A 13,613-nucleotide genomic window follows, 5' to 3' on the forward strand; every position below is an offset into this window, starting at 1 on the left:
CTTCGTTGTATCTTCATTTGACCTATGCAGTATCACTTAAATTTCATGAATCTCGAGGTCTTTATATGTAAAGTGAAGGTGTTCTGTTAATTATTCCAAAGTCTATTCTGATTGTAGTTCTGTGGTTCTAACATAATTTTATTGTATTCACTGATTTTGTATCTAAATGAGATAACTACGTTGTCTGCTTAAAATAACATAAAACTTGACATGGAAATAATTTATGAGCTCAACCTGGGTGATTTGTGGTAATAATATGGTGTGAATATTTTCAAAGGTGCTAACTAGTACTATGTTCTTGGTGATTCACAAACTGAAATATTGGTAAAAACCTGGAACTCCTATCTGTTGGAAGTCTTAGATGACTGAAATGTACGTCTTAGATTTTCCTTATTGCCAGTTTTATTTTCTGAAGAGTGAAGGAAGTAACTAGGAAAAGTGCTACTCTAGCTCTTTAAATAACATGAAAGAATTGATCATCAGTATGGTGGTTTGAGAATCCTTGAGAGAAACTAATGCTTGAATTCAGATTTCTTTATAGTCAGGAACATTCACTCTGGCAATACTTAAATATATGCTTTAGACTTTAAGAAGACAAACTTTAAAACTTTTTAAAGAGATAAATATGATTCCAGAGAATGAGACTTTGGATGTAAAGACAACTTGAGAGGACTGAATGCCATAAAAAATCATTTCTGATTTTATAATCTTGAATGACCCTAAATAGGAAGAAAATGGCGAGGAGCCTTAAAAAACATTGCAGAGCACACAGAAAACTCTAATATGAGCTCACATTTGTAAAACACAAGTACAAAAGATGGAAAGCATTTATAGAACCAGGGAACAATGCTAAAAGTTTGGCAGAGACATAGGAGAATAGAAAAGAATAGAGGCCTAAAAATGATTAGGTTTGTAGAAAATGCTGTTGAAATCAAAATGGTATTCACTTTTTAAAAAAGGACACCAAATGGATAGGCAAGAACAGAGAAATGTAATTGGATTCATCAAAATTAAAAGTTTTGTGCACCAAAAGACACTCAAGAAAGCAAACAAGTCAGCTATAGAAAGGGAGAAAATATTCGTAAATTATGTATCTGATAAGAGATTTATATCCAGAATATATATCTCAACAAGAAAACAATCAACCCAATTCAAAAATGGCCAAAGAACTTAAGTAAACATTTTTCCAGAGAAGATATATAAATGTCCAGTAAGCACATGAAAAGATGTTCACTATCACTAATCATTAGAGAAATGCATGTGAAAACCAAAATGAGATACCATTTGGCACCATTGGGATGGCTGTTGTCAAAAATGAAGAAAAACAAGTGTTTACAAGGATGTGGAGAAATTAGAACCCTTGTGCATTGATGATGGGAATTAAAATGCTGCAGCTACTGTGGAAAACAATTTGGTGATTCCTCAAAAAGTTAAACAGTTAAACATAGAATTATTACCATATGATCCAGCAAGTCTGCTTCTACATATATCCCCAAAAGGTGTGAAAGCAGGAATTCAAATACTTGTACAGCAATGTTTATAGCCGCATTATTCACAATATCCAAAAACTGGAAACAAACTAAATATCGTTCCTCAGCATATGAATAAATAAACAAAATTTGGTATGTATGAGTGATTCTTGAACAACATGAGTTTGAACTGTGCAGATCCACTTTACATGGATTTTTTCAATAAATACATGCAGTACTATAAATGTATTTTGTCTTCCTTATGATTTTCTTAATAGCTCTTTCTTTTCTCAAGCTTCCTTTATTGTAAGAATACATATAATATACAAAATATGTGTTAATTGACTTATCGGCAAAGCTTCTGGTCAACAGTAGTTAAGTTTTGGAGGAGTGAAAAGTTACACATGGATTTTCAACTGCATGGGGGTTGGTGCCCTTTACCCTTACATTGTTCAGTAGTCAATTGCACATACAATGGAATATATTATTCAACATTAAAAAGGAATGAAATTACAATACATGATACAACATGACTGAACCTTGAAAAACTTATGTTAGGTGAAATAAGCTCTATACAATCAGACAACTATTGGATTTTTCTATAAGAATTCCACTTAATATGAGGTACCTAAAATAATCATATTCTTACAGACAAACACTAGAATAGTGGTTATCTGGCACTGGGGGAAAGAGGGAATTGGGAGTTATTATTAATGGGTACAAAGCTTCTTTCTATTTGGGATGACAAAAAGTTCTGGAAATGGATAGTGGTGATGGTTGCACAGCATTGTAAATGTACTTAATATCACTGAATTGAATACTTAAAATGGTTAAAATTGTAAAAGTTTATCTTATATATATTTTACCACATCTTAAAATTATTTTATACACCAGTAAAGTTAAAACTTGACTAGAACTTAGTATAGAATATTAAAGAAATCATTTTTCCCTACTTAGAAGAGGAAGTAGTCAAATTAAGAGCTGCTACATGGCTACAAGTCATACTATGTTTTACTTTTTTGGTGTGATTACTATTCATTTGAATTCATTTAAATTGATATATAGTACCTATTATGACAGACCAATAAATTATGGATGTATAGTATATTTGAGACAATCCATTGTAATATGGATTATAGAATAATAAATATTGGATACAGGACAATTAGATATATATTTTGGTTGAACCAGTTTCAAAAAATTTGCTGATAGATTTCTAGTGATACACTTCAGTGTTTACCCTGAGCTTTGCTCAAGTAAATGATCATTGTTTCAGATAAAGCTATATTTACAGATAATGCAAATACAGAGAATGCAAATTATGCAACAAATAAGTTGAATGTCAAAATGAGACTTAAATTTTTTAATAGTCTGGAAATATCAGTTGAGCGATGAAATTTAATAAGAATAAATAAAAATGTTACCATATTTGATTATAAAAAACAAATATGATATTGTGAGTTTTATCTCTTTAATCGCATCTCTAATTGTTCTTCTCCTTGAATAGTCTAGTAATAATAAAATATCCTCAGTTCTCCGGGGGGGTGGGGGGCGGGAAGACATTTATTTCTAAAATGCGAACGTAGTATAAAATATATTTCTCTGGGAATACATACGATTGTTTAGTCTTTCTCCCCACCCCTTCTCCCCCCACCCCCACAAAAAGAAATATCAAATCTACTGTGCTAAGTATAAATTTTCAAAATGTCAACACTTACCTAAAACCAAGCACAGTTAGCTCTTATTTTCTACCTGATGCTACCTTCTTTTTTTCAGAGGGTCATACACTACTAATGATGCTTTAAAGCTTTTCTGATAACCTTAATATTAAAAAATGCCGTGTCTACCAACGCTATCTTTTTACGAGTAATGAAGGACAGTGAACCCCTGTGAGACAAGAAATAAATGAGGTGAGCCCTATGATTACCCTAGCTTACTGCTTAGAGAGAATTTCCAGTCCATAGCACAGAAAGGGGAACCTTCTTAGCAGTCTTTTTTGAATTGAGGACATGGAACTGGAAGTTCAGGAACTCTAATAGCTGGACAGCTAGAGTTTGCAAGTCAGAGTACCAGAGAGGAAAGAGCTGCATAGAAAACACAGGAGATTTACAGAGTCCCACCCAAGTCTTCAGCTGAGTACTAATCAGCACTTATTTGTGAAAGAACTAATTAAGGATGGAAAAAGAGCCACCTGAAAAGATTAGAGAGAATAATCCTCAGAAGGCACCTAGAGCCTGTAACCATTCTTATACTACTAGTCAAAGTGGGATAACCTTATAATTTCATGGAGCTTCATATAGTGTTCAGAATACTAAAGGGGCAAAATTAGTCTAGAGTGGAAGATACTGTGGTTCCTCCTAACAATATTATTCTAATATAACTGACAACCTTTATACAACAGACAAATTTCTTGAAAGACATAAAGTACCAAAGTACACTCAAGAAGAGACAGAATAAGGGCTATTCAGGTTATCTATTAAACAAATTGAATTTTTGGTTAAAACCCTTCCCCCCAAAAAAACCTCAAGGACCAGATTATTTTAATGTTCAATTTTACCACACATTTAAAGAAGAAATAATACCAGTTCTATACAAACTATCCCGGAAAAATTAAAGAAGAAGAAATATTATCAAAACTAAACAAAGAATTAAAGGAAAACTACGGACCAATATTCCTTGCAAAGAAGAATGGAGATAAGGCAGATGCAGGAGAAAATGGATATATGTATATATGTGTATATATATGTATATATATACATATATATATACATATATATACACATAGTTACACATTATATTTATATATATATATATATATATATATATATATATATATACTCTTTACATGTTTGTAACCGTAACCACACGCCAAAGATTCAGAACTGAAGTACATAACATAAAACAAGAAGGATCAGAGGGAAAATCTACAAAACCCAACCAAAATTTTAAAAACATATAGAAACACAAGGACAAGGAAGAAATGGAAACACCAAGCTACCAGAAAGCAAAAGATAAAATGGCTATAGGAAAACCTCATATTTCAATAACATCCAAAATGTAAATGGAACTCACCAGTAAAAAGGAACAGAGTTGCATTGGATCAAAAACCAAAACTCAACCATATGCTGCCTCCAGGAGACACATCTCAGTTCCAAAGACAAATATAGATTCTAAGTGAAAGGGTGAAAAATGATATTTCAAGCAAATGGCATTCAGAGAAAAGCAGGAGTAGCGGTACAAATATTGGACTAAATAGACTCCAAAATAAAAAAAGTAAAGAAAGATACTGAGGGACACTTCATAATGATAAAGGGAATCATACACCAAGAAGACATAACACTTATTAATATTTGTGCTCCCAATTAGGGAGCTCCGAAATACATAAAGCAATTACTAACAACTAACGGGAGAAACAGACCAAATACCCCACTGTCAGATATGGACAGATCATCCAAACAGAAAATCAATAAGGAAATAACACCCTTAAATGACACATTAGACCAATTGGACATAATTGACATTTACAGAGCCTTCCATCCCAAAACAGCTGCTTATACATTCTTCTCTAGTGCACATGGAACATTCTCAAGAATCGACCACATACTGGGACACAGAGATAGCCTCAACAAATATAAGAGCGTTGAAATACCAACCATATTCTCTGATCATAATGCTGTGAAGCTGTAGATCAGCTGTAAAAAGAAAGTGAGAAGAACCACTAATACATGAAGATTAAACAGAAACGAATGATAATGATAGCACAACATATCAAAAGTTTTGAGACACGGCAAAAGTGGTCATAAGAGGAAAGTTCATATCATTTCAGGCCTATCTCAAAAAATAAGAATGAGCCCAAATAAACAACCTAACACTTCATCATAAAAAAAAAAAAAAAACCTAGAAAAGGAAGAACAAATGAAGCCTAAAGTCAGCCGAAGGAAAGAAATCATCAAAATCAGAGCAGAAATAAATGAAATTGAAAACCAAACAAACAAACAAAAAAAAACAATAGAAAAAATAAATGCAACAAAGAACCAGTTCTTTGCGAAAGTTAATAAAATTGACAAATCCCTGGCTAGACTCACTAAAGAAAAAAGAGAAAGGACACAAATAAACAAAATCAGGGGTGAAGAGGAGAAATGATGACAGACACTGCAGAAATACAAAGGATCATGCAAGAATACTATGAAAAAGTATATAACATCAAATTTAATGACCTAGAAGAAATGGACAAGAACTTAGAGTGATACAACCTTCCTAGACTGAATCAAGAAGAACTGGAAAGTCTAAATAGACTGATCAGCAGTATGGAAATCGAAACAATCATCAAAAAACTACCAAAAAGTAAAAGTCCAGGACCAGATGGCTTCACCAGTGAATTCTACCAAACATTCAAAGAAGATTTAATACCCATTCTCCTCAAACTCTTCCAAAAACTCAAAGAGGAGGCAATACTTCCTAACTCATTTTTTGAGGCCAATATTACCCTGATACCAAAACCTGGTAAAGATAACACAAAAAAAGAAAACTACAGACCGATATCTCATGAACACAGATGCAAAAATCCTAAATAAGATACTAGGGAACCGAATACAGCAATATATTAAAAAGATTATACACCAAGATTAAGTGGGCTTCATCCCAGGAGCACAGGGATGGTTCAACATTAAAAAATAAGAATCATATGATCACATCAATAGATGCAGGAAAAGCCTTTGACAAGATACAGCATCCATTTACGATCAAAACTCTTACCAAAATTGGTATAGAAGGAAAGTACCTTAACATAATAAAGGCCATCTATGACAAACCCTCAGCCAACATTATACTTAATGGTGAAAAACTAAAAACCTTCCCTCTAAGATCAGGAACAAGACAAGGCTGTCCACTATCGCCGCTGTTATTCAGTATAATATTGGAGGTTCTACTGAGTGCAATCAGACAAGAGAAAGATATAAAAGGCATCCAAATAGGAAGTGAAGAAGTCAAACTGTCACTATTTGTGGATGACATGATTCTCTATATAGAAAACCCTAAAGACACTACAGGAACACTACTAGAAGCAATAATCAAATACAGTAAAGTCTCTGGATACAAAATCAACGTTCAAAAATCCACAGCATTCTTATACTCTAATAATGAAGTATCAGAAAAAGAAGTGGAAAAAATAATTCCTTTTGCAATTGCAACAAAAAGAATAAAATACCTAGGAATAAATTTAACGAAACAAATGAAGGACCTATATAAGGAAAACTACATGACCTTATTAAAAGAAATTGAAGAAGATACAAAGAAGTGGAAAGATATTCTGTGTTCTTGGCTTGGAAGAATCAACATAGTTAAAATGACCATATTCCATAAAGTATTATACAGATTTAATACAATCCCCATCAAAATCCTGTCAGCATTTTTTAAAGAAATAGAACAAAAAATCATCAGATTCGTATGGAAGCATGAAAGACCCCAAATTGCCAAAGCCATCCTGAGAAAAAATAACAAGTCTGGAGGCATCACTCTGCCCGACTTCAAATTATACTACAAAGCGACAATAATCAAAATGGCATGGTATTGGCAGAAAAGCAGACACATGGACCGGTGGAACAGAATCAAGAGTCTAGATGTAAGCCCATATTTATATGAGCAAATAATTTTCAACAAAGAAGCCAAAAACATTCAGCAGAGAAAGGAAAGCCTCTTCAACAAATGGTGCTGGGAAAATTGAAAGCCACCTGCGAAAGAATAAAACTAGACTGTTGTCTATCACCACACATCAAAATTAACTCAAAATGGATTAAGGACCTGAATATAAGATCAGAAACAATAAATTGCCTAGAAAAAAACATAAAAAATAAACTCATGGACCTTGGACTTAACGAGGATTTTATGAATTTGACTTCAAAGTCAAGGGAAGTAACAGGAAAAATAAACAAATGGGACAACATCAAATTTAAACGCTCTGCACAGCAAAAGAAATTGTCAATAAGGTAAAGAAATAACAATCTGGGAAAATACATTTGTAAACAACACCTCCAATAAGGGCCTAATATCCAAAATATACAAAGAACTCGTACAACTCAATAACAAAAAAAACACAATCCAATTAAAAAATGGGCAGAGGACCCGAACAGACATTTCTCCTAAGAAGACATACAAATGGCCAACAAACGTATGAAAGGATGTTCAACATCACTAGCTATAAGAAAAATGCAAATCAAAATCACAATGAAATATCATCTCACACCTATTAGAATAGCTATTAACAGGATGAATAATAAGTGTTGGAGAGGATGGGAAGAAAAAAGAACCCTCATACACTATGCTGGGACTGCAAACTGGTACAGCCACTATGGAAAACAATATGGAGATTCCTCAAAAAAACTAAGAATTTATCCACCATATGATCTAGCAATCCCTCTACTGGGTATTTACTCCAAAGACTTGAAAACATGTATCTGAAAATATAATTGCACACCAATTTTCATAGCAGCCTTATTCATGGTGGCCAGCACATGGAAGCAACCCAAGTATCCTACAATAGATGATTGAATAAAGAAGCTGTGGTACATATATACAGTGGAATATTACTTAGCCATAAGAAGAGATGAAATACTGCCATTTGCGGCAACATGGATGGACTTTGAGATAATCGTGCTAAGCAAAATAAACCAGACAGAAAAAGCTGAAAAGCACATGTTAATCACCTATACGGGATAAAAGCCTACAAGCAACAAACAAACATAACAAAAAACAGAGACTCATGGACATGGACGATAGACTAGTGGTTGCCAGAGGGTGGGGAGAAAAGAGGAGGCAGATGGAATAAAAGGGGTCAAATATGTGGTGACAGAAGGAAATCTAACCATGGAGAGTGAATGTACAATGCAAATACATATGACTTACTGTTGAATTGTACACTTGAAACTTACTGGATTTCGTTAACTGATGTCACCATGATATAAATAAATAATAAATAAATAAATAAATTGCTTGAAAAAAAGTCACTTATATTAGATGTAGGAATAAAAAGTATAAAAGATTAAAGGAAGAAAAAAGCTATAACTACACTCAGGAATGCTTCATGGATGTCTTTAAGTTTTCCCTCTGCTTTAAAGAAACTGAAACTGTAATTCATAAACTATGAATTATAGATCTGTTTCTATAAGAAAGACACACTAAAAGTCTGGACCCTATTTTAAATATTAACAAGTGATATATCTTTATATATTAATAAATGTTTAGACTTTTCTCCTTAATTAAATTGCTGATTTATTAGCCAAACTGTTCCCTCAATTTACTCATATGTAAAAGGGAGGGATTTATGTAGGTGATCTTTCAGGTTTTTTCTTATAGTTTAAAAATATTTTTAAAAAACCAAGGATTCATTTTCTCAATATTCTAATAATCAATAATACTAACCAATTTTATTATAAATCAACAAAGTCCTTGTTCTGAAACCTAAAATAATATAATGGCTAACATTAATTTTAGATAGTCATCCTTTTTCATCATTAGTGTTACGGGCTCAACTGTAATGCCTTTCAAGCTAGATTTTGCCCATCTCACTCCCCACTGCTACTTTGTTTGATTTGCCCTGGGAAAAGGATATTCTTCGCTAAAGAATATTGAAAAATATTTGATTGTGCACATCCTGAGATAAAATAGTAGTGTCCACAGGAATACCATTGCTACATTAATGTGATTTAAAAAAACAAGTTGTTGAATATTGTAGTTTACTTATTTCTTTCATTGTACTAAAAAAAACATATAAAAATTTACTGTTTTTAAGTAGACAGTTAAGTGGCATTAACTACCCTCATGATATCGTGCAACCATTACCATTATCCATTTTTAGGACCTTTTCATCCCAGAACAGAAGCTCTGTACACATTCAACAATAATTCCCCACCCTACCCCCCACCTCAATCTTGATAACCAATATTCTATTGTCTGTTTCAATGAATTTGCCTATTCTCAGTATGTCATATAAATAGGATCGTACTTATTATGAACTTTTTAAATAGTTGTGTGTTTGTATCTGGCTTATTTCACTTAACATAATGTTTTCAAGATTCATCCATGTTGTAGCATGTATCAGAGTTTCATTTTTGTTTATCCACTCATCTGTGAATAGATATTTGGTTTGTTTTCACCTCTTAGCTTTTGTGAATAATGCTGCTGTGAACACTCGTGTACAAGTATCTCTTTGAGTCTCTGCTTTCAGGACTTTGGGGTATATACCTAGAAGTGGAAATACTGGATTATATGCTAGATGATAATTCTATGTTTAACTTTTTGAGAAACCACCCAATTATTTTCCACAGCAGCTGCATCATTTTTCATTCCCACCAGCAATGAACAAAAGTTCCAATTTCTCTATAGCCTTGCTAACACTTGCCATTTTCTTTCTTTTTTGACAGTAGTCATCAGAATGAGAGTAAAGTAGTATCTCACTGTGATTTTTATTTGTGTGGTTTACTTTTAACTGAGATGTAGAAATACATGGAGATAAATTTATATGTTGCCTCAATTAAAAATTCTTGGTAACCTGTTATATTGCATTTTGTACTTTTTAACGGCACATCTGAATTTATTAGCTGGCTTGTTAAGGTCATTTTTAAACTACTTTAGTATATAAATTATTTAAATGTTACATTGTGTTTTTAATACGTTTCTGACATTTTCACAGTTTAAAACATTTCCCTTTAGCTACAACCATTTGTTAGCTAAACTCACATGTAATCAGCTTAATAAAGGACATTCTACATGCAGGTAATTATATCCATTGATGCCTGCTAATGCAAGCTGCTTTGTAGTCATTACCCAGCAATACATGACTAAAGAACTTGATTATTCTTCTTGTTTTTCATTTTTATTAAATTAAGAAGTTTTTTTGAATAGCGGCATCTTGCAAATGGTTCTTGCAAATGGTTCTTAAGAGTAATACCTTTCAAGGCTCTATAATCACTAGATAATTAACCTGCCAGGATTAAGTACTCTCAACTTTGCCTCAGGATGCTTAACTCTCAAATACAGTCAATTATCTCATGATAATAACTGCTTTGTCAAGAGTTATCACTTAATTCCACAGTGAAACGTCACATCACCAGTACAGTGCATTTTAAGATAATTTAGATAATAAAATACAGCTGGAAAATTGGGCAGAAGAATTCAGTTTAATTATTTCAGACAGGTTAAGAATGATACATTTTAGATAAAACTCCCCCTTATAGACTTAGTATTTTTGAATCTCACAGATGATTTCTATTTATAAAGATTATATGTTGCTCTGTTTCATCAGTCCTTTTGCTGGCAGTATTCCCACATCGTATATCTTCTTGCAGGGAAATCCACTTTAAACCTATCGACCCTACAGAGGATTAGATATATTAAAAATCTCTAGTACATACCAGGAAAATTGAAATTACTGTTTCTTTTCAGAGTGATGATTTAACTTTTTAAAAAATATTTATTTTGCCAATTAATGAATTATGAAACAGTGAACAAAATTCTGTAGTTCGTTGTTGTGTTTGTTTTTGTTTTTGAGTAGCTTTCCAGTCGTATTAGGAGAGTGACGTACAGCCAAAAACAGGAGTGCTGCTTGACACATCAGAACATTTCGAAAGAAACATAAAATTGGCTCTAAGTATTTGAATCTATGTTTTCTAAACCTGGTTAATGACTATATCTCTTTATAAGTAAACCCTAATCACCTTTTTACCAAATCGGGTGGAATTGGTTAGCTTTTTCTTCTTCTTTTACATATTTTTCTGGGAAGGGAGAGACTTTATTGATATTTATTATTTACACTGTTAAATCCATTTTAATCTTTCTAACTGCCGATTCTTTTTTAAATGACAATATAAAAATTAATAATTTGGAAACAAGAGTGCTTCTAATTGTAAATAACTTTTGATAAACTATCTTATCTGAAGTATTTTGTCAGTTTTTTATACATCTGAAAGTGGAAGTAAGTCATTTGCTATTTCAGTATGAAAATCTGTGTAAATCTTTAAATTATGTGTGCCAACATGGATAAGTACAATACATGCATATATCTTCATTCAGATAGTCTCTCTTTTGTTAGACTTTCTGTTCTTTGTAAAGGTATTATTTTTAATTTTTGGAAACAATTTTTCAAGTCTATGCACATATTATGTTCAGAGAATTCCTTTTTTAATTTTTACGTCTTTTTGTCAAATCTAATTCCTCAAAATACATAATTTCAAAATTTTCAGAGAACCAGGATCTCTCACCCAGATCCATATTCTGACAGTAGAAGAGATGGTCTTTCCAAGTATCACGGTGTTCCCAACATCAATGGTAATTCCACTCTTTTAAGTATTCAAAAGTGCTGTGTTTCTTCCAAGGAAAGATGGAAGTTACCTTCCAGAAACTGTTCATATGGATCTTTGTATTTTCTCTTTCTTTGCTCTAAGCAATAAGAGGAACCTATGATACAGACACGATCTAAGATTGTTGTAAGATCAGTCAAGGAAGGTAGAAAAGATTTTTTCAGAGAAGATACATAACCTCTTCAAAGAAATAGAAATAAAATACTTATGGTGTTCTTATAAAATTCTGACATATTTATATTTTCTGCTGAAGATAATGAAATTTCAATTAAAACAGGACTGTGGCATCATAAGATTGCTGCTTAGCTCCTGAATCTGTCTCCTTAGGATCTTCCCGATATACATTAGTCGTCTGAAAAAAAAAAAAAAATGAGATTCACTATAGCTCAGGGAGACTTCTAATGGCACTGACATGTTGTAAAGATGTGCTGTCAGGAAGGATTCGGAAAGAGCCAAAGGCCGTTTAACTATATGCTTTGCATCTCTCTTTCTTTCTACTTAACTCTCTCCTTTTCTCTTTTTCTCTTATAATCTTCACCAATCTTCCTCTCTTACTCTCTTCATCTCCCTCCCCTTACCAACTACATTGCCTCTCTAAAGATGAAAGGTTTTTAAATCATTCCCAAACTACCATCTATGATTGGTAAAAAGCCTTGTAATTTGAAATGGTTTGAATTGCTATGGAGATAATCCTATTTTATGCAGTAATGCCTTTCCTTGTTGTTCAGTATTTCAATTCATCTTTTTATTTATTTGATTGTTTCAGTTACTGTACTACAAATTTGTGAATATTTTAACATAATTTGTCTAGTATGCTATGATATAAAAGTGATGAGTTAATATTTAAAGTTTATTTAATGCATTTAAATTTTTTCTTATTGAAATTATTTAGTAAAATTAACTTAAACTTATAAATAAAAACTGTAAATTTATATGACAGTAGTACTGGGCTACATTTAGAAAATTCAGTTTTTGACTCAGCTCAAATTTTTTCTGTGCTGTTCTTCTTTGACATTATGAGATAATTGGCAAAATTTAAATAGGTTCTGTAGATTAGTTAATAATATTTTATCAATAATAATTTTCTAGCTTTGATGATTCTACAATAGTTATCTAAAATGTTCACATTTGGAAGACTAATGTCTTTTTTCTGATCCAGATCCAATCCAGGATCCTATGCTAAATTTAGTTATTATGTTTCCTTAGTGTCTTTAATCTGGAACAATTTCTCAGTTTTTCTTTGTCTTTTATGACTGGTTAGCTATTTTGTAGAATATCTTTTAACGTAGGATTGACTGAAATTTCCTCATAATTAATGCTTTATTGACAAGAATACCTCATATATGCTGTTGTGTCTTTTTTCATACATCAAGATTTCAGTATGCCTCATTACTCATGGTATTAATTTTGACTACTGGGTTGGGATGTTGACCCAATTTATGTATTTTCAAGTTGCTATTGTCCCTTCATAATTTAATTAATAAGTATCTTGTAGGGAAATACAAGAGACATTGTAAATATTTTGTTCTTTCATTTTAGTTTTCACCTACTACTTTTAGCATCTACTGATGATTCTTGCCTCCAATAATTATTGTGGTATTTCCAAATAGTGATTTTTCTATTTCTATCATTTCTTCTACATTAATTAATTGGAGTTTTGTAAGGAAGAGCTGCCACTGGCTCACTTACCTTTATTTCTTTTAGCATAAATTAGCAGCAAAATGTATATTCTCTTATATCCCATTCTTTGTAACATGAAGTATAGCACATTGTAGGTTCTGTTTGCCCTTAG

At 32.2% G+C, this 13,613-nt stretch overlaps 1 protein-coding gene across 3 annotated transcripts in view; it reads left to right on the forward strand.

Moving 5' to 3' along the window:
- Positions 1-13,613, forward strand: part of ADK (adenosine kinase) — a 450,870-nt gene that overhangs the window by 315,145 nt on the left and 122,112 nt on the right. The window lies entirely within an intron of this gene.

The sequence above is a fragment of the Pteropus medius genome, unplaced genomic scaffold (genome assembly GCF_902729225.1).
Source record: "Pteropus medius unplaced genomic scaffold, Ma_sr-lr_union100, whole genome shotgun sequence".
Classification (NCBI taxonomy): domain Eukaryota; kingdom Metazoa; phylum Chordata; class Mammalia; order Chiroptera; family Pteropodidae; genus Pteropus; species Pteropus medius.